Genomic DNA, 4,005 nt, shown 5'->3' on the forward strand with positions numbered 1-4,005 from the left:
AGGTCAGCCCGCCCAACTCGCCTCTTTAAGTTCGTTTGCCAGGTCAGCCCGCCCAAGTTGCATCAGCGGGCTAACTCGCCAAGTCACCTCATGAAGTTGACTCTTTAAGTGTACTCACCAAGTCAGCTCAACAAGTCGACTCACCATCTCGCCTTGATAAGTTGGCTTGCCGAGTTACCCCACCAAGTCATCACCTCTTTAAGCTCGCTCACCGTGTCAGCTCATCAGGTCGGCTCACCAAGTTGACTAATCAAGTAGGCCCATCAAGTCGCCTCAAGGATAGCTCCTCACCATGAGTCGCCTCACCATGTTGACTCTTTGAGCCTGCTCGTCGAGTCGCCTCACCAAGTCAACTTGAGTACATTGCCAAGTCGACTCTTTAGGTTCGCTCGCTAGGTCAACTCGCCAAGTTAGCTCAACATGTCATCTCAACAAACCAACTCGCCGAGTCACCTCACCACGTTGGCTCTCTAATACCACTCGTCAAGTCACCCCACCAACTTGCCCCGTTAGGCCCACTCACCACATCACCCCGTTAGGCCCACTCTAACCAAGTCGATTCTTCAAGTGCGTTCATCAAGTCGCCCCACCAAGTACTCTCACCAAGTTGACTCTTTAAGTCCTTTCATCGATTCACCCCACCAAGTACTCTCACCAAGTCAACTCTTTAGGTCCGTTCATAGATTCACCCCACCAAGTCGACCCTTCAAGTGCGTTCATCAAGTCACCCCACCAAGTCGACTCTTTAAGTTCATTCATCAAGTCACCCCGCCAGGTCAGCCCACAAATTGCTCTCACCAAGTCGACTCTTTAAGTTCGTTCATCAAGTCACCCCGCCAGGTCGGCCCACCAAGTGGACTCTTTAAGTTGGTTCATGAAGTCACTCTGCCAAGTCGGCCCACCAGGTTGACTCTTTAAGTTTGTTCATCAAGTCACCCCGCCAGGTCAGCCCACCAACTACTCTCACCAAGTTGACTCTTTAAGTTTGCTCACCAAGTCACCCCGCCAGGTCGGCCCACCAAGTACTCTCACTAGGTCGACTCTTTAGGTTTGTTCATCAGGTCACCCCACCGAGTACTCTCACCAAGTCGACTCTTTAAGTTCGTTCATCAAGTCGCCCCACTAGGTCGGCCCACCAAGTACTCTCACTAAGTCGACCCTTTAAGTTCGATCATCAACTCACCCCGCCAGGTCGGCCCACCAAGTACTCTCACAAATTCAACTCTTTAGGTTCGTTCATCAATTCACCCTGCCAGCTCGGCCCACCAAGTTCTCTCACCAGGTTGACTCTTTAAGTTTGTTCATCAAGTCACCCCGCCAGTTCGACCCACCAAGTACTCTCACAAAGTCGACTCTCTAAGTTCGTTCATCAAGTCACCCTGCCAGGTCAGCCCACCAAGTTGACTCTTTAAGTCTACTCATCAAGTCGAGCCACCAGGTACTCTCACCAAGTTGACTCTTTGAGTCCATTCATCAAGTTGCCCCACCAAGTACTCTAACCAAGTCGATTCTTCAAGTGCATTCATCAAGTCGCCCCACCAAGTACTCTCACCAAGTCAACTCTTTAAGTCCTTTCATCAAGTCACCCCACCAAGTACTCTCACCAAGTCAACTCTTTAGGTTTGTTCATAGAGTAACCCCACCAAGTCGACCCTTCAAGTGCATTCATCAAGTCACCCCACCAAGTCGACTCTTTAAGTTCATTCATCAAGTCACCCCGCCAGGTCAGCCCACAAATTACTCTCACCAAGTCGACTCTTTAAGTTCGTTCATCAAGTCACCCCGCCAGGTCAGCCCACCAAGTAGACTCTTTAAGTTTGTTCATGAAGTCACTCTACCAAGTCGGCCCACCAGGTCGACTCTTTAAGTTTGTTCATCAGTTCACCCCGCCAAGTACTCTCACCAAGTTGACTCTTTAAGTCTGCTCATCAAGTCGAGCCACCAAGTACTCTCACCAAGTCGACTCTTTGAGTTCATTCATCAAGTCACCCCACCAAGTACTCTAACCAAGTCGATTCTTCAAGTGCGTTCATCAAGTCGCCCCACCAAGTACTCTCACCAAGTCGACTCTTTAAGTCCTTTCATCGAGTCACCCCACCAAGTACTCTCACCAAGTCAACTCTTTAGGTCTGTTCATAGAGTCACCCCACCAAGTCGACCCTTCAAGTGCGTTCATCAAGTCACCCCACCAAGTCGACTCTTTAAGTTCATTCATCAAGTCACCCTACCAGGTCAGCCCACAAATTACTCTCACCAAGTCGACTCTTTAAGTTTGTTCATCAAGTCACCCCGCTAGGTCGGCCCACCAAGTGGACTCTTTAAGTTTGTTCATGAAGTCACTCTACCAAGTCAGCCCACCAGGTCGACTCTTTAAGTTCGTTCATCAAGCCACCCCGCCAGGTCAGCCCACCAACTACTCTCACCAAGTCGACTCTTTAAGTTTGCTCACCAAGTCACCCCGCCAGGTCGGCCCACCAAGTACTCTCACCAGGTTGACTCTTTTGGTTTGTTCATCAGGTCACCCCACCGAGTACTCTCACCAAGTCGACTCTTTAAGTTCATTCATCAAGTCGCCCCGCCAGGTCGGCCCACCAAGTACTCTCACCAAGTCGACCCTTTAAGTTCGATCATCAACTCACCCCGCCAGGTCGGCCCACCAAGTACTCTCACAAAGTCAACTCTTTAGGTTTGTTCATAAATTAACCCCACCAACTCGACCCACCAAGTTCTCTCACCAGGTCGACTCTTTAAGTTCTTTCATCAAGTCACCCTGCCAGTTCGACCCACCAAGTACTCTCACAAAGTCGACTCTCTAAGTTCGTTCATCAAGTCACCCTGCCAGGTCGGCCCACCAAGTTGACTCTTTAAGTCTGCTCATCAAGTCGAGCCACTAGGTACTCTCACCAAGTCGACTCTTTGAGTCTGTTCATCAAGTCACCCCACCAAGTACTCTAACCAAGTCGATTCTTCAAGTGCGTTCATCAAGTCGCCCCACCAAGTACTCTCACCAAGTCGACTCTTTAAGTCCTTTCATCGAGTCACCCCACCAAGTACTCTCACCAAGTCAACTCTTTAGGTCTGTTCATAGAGTCACCCCACCAAGTCGACCCTTCACGTGCGTTCATCAAGTCACCCCACCAGGTCGACTCTTTAAGTTCATTCATCAAGTCACCCCGCCAGGTCAGCCCACAAATTACTCTCACCAAGTCGACTCTTTAAGTTCGTTCATCAAGTCACCCCACCAGGTCAGCCCACCAAGTGGAATCTTTAAGTTCGTTCATGAAGTCACTCTGCCAAGTCGGCCCACCAGGTCAACTCTTTAAGTTTGTTCATCAAGTCACTCTGCCAGGTCAGCCCACCAACTACTCTCACCAAGTTGACTCTTTAAGTTTGCTCACCAAGTCACCCCGCTAGGTTGGCCCACCAAGTACTCTCACCAGGTTGACTCTTTAGGGTTGTTCATCAGGTCACCCCACCGAGTACTCTCACCAAGTTGACTCTTTAAGTTCGTTCATCAAGTCGCCCCACCAGGTCCGCCCACCAAGTACTCTCACCAAGTCGACCCTTTAAGTTCGATCATCAACTCACCCCGCCAGGTCGGCCCTCCAAGTACTGTCACAAAGTCGACTCTTTAGGTTCGTTCATCAATTCACCCCGCCAGCTCGGCCCACCAAGTTCTCTCACTAGGTCGACTCTTTAAGTTCGTTCATCAAGTCACCCCGCCAGTTCGACCCACCAAGTACTCTCACAAAGTCAACTCTCTAAGTTCGTTCATCAAGTCACACTGCCAAGTCGGCCCACCAAGTTGACTCTTTAAGTATGCTCATCAAGTCGAGCCACCAGGTACTCTCACCAAGTCGACTCTTTGAGTCCGTTCATCAAGTCACCCCACCAAGTACTCTAACCAAGTCGATTCTTCAAGTGCATTCATCAAGTCGCCCCACCAAGTACTCTGACCAAATTGACTCTTTAAGTCCTTTCATCGAGTCACCCCACCAAGTACTC

Source organism: Cupressus sempervirens, chromosome 1 (genome assembly GCF_028749045.1).
Source record: "Cupressus sempervirens isolate cs-2001-9-10 chromosome 1, ASM2874904v1, whole genome shotgun sequence".
In the NCBI taxonomy this organism is placed as follows: domain Eukaryota; kingdom Viridiplantae; phylum Streptophyta; class Pinopsida; order Cupressales; family Cupressaceae; genus Cupressus; species Cupressus sempervirens.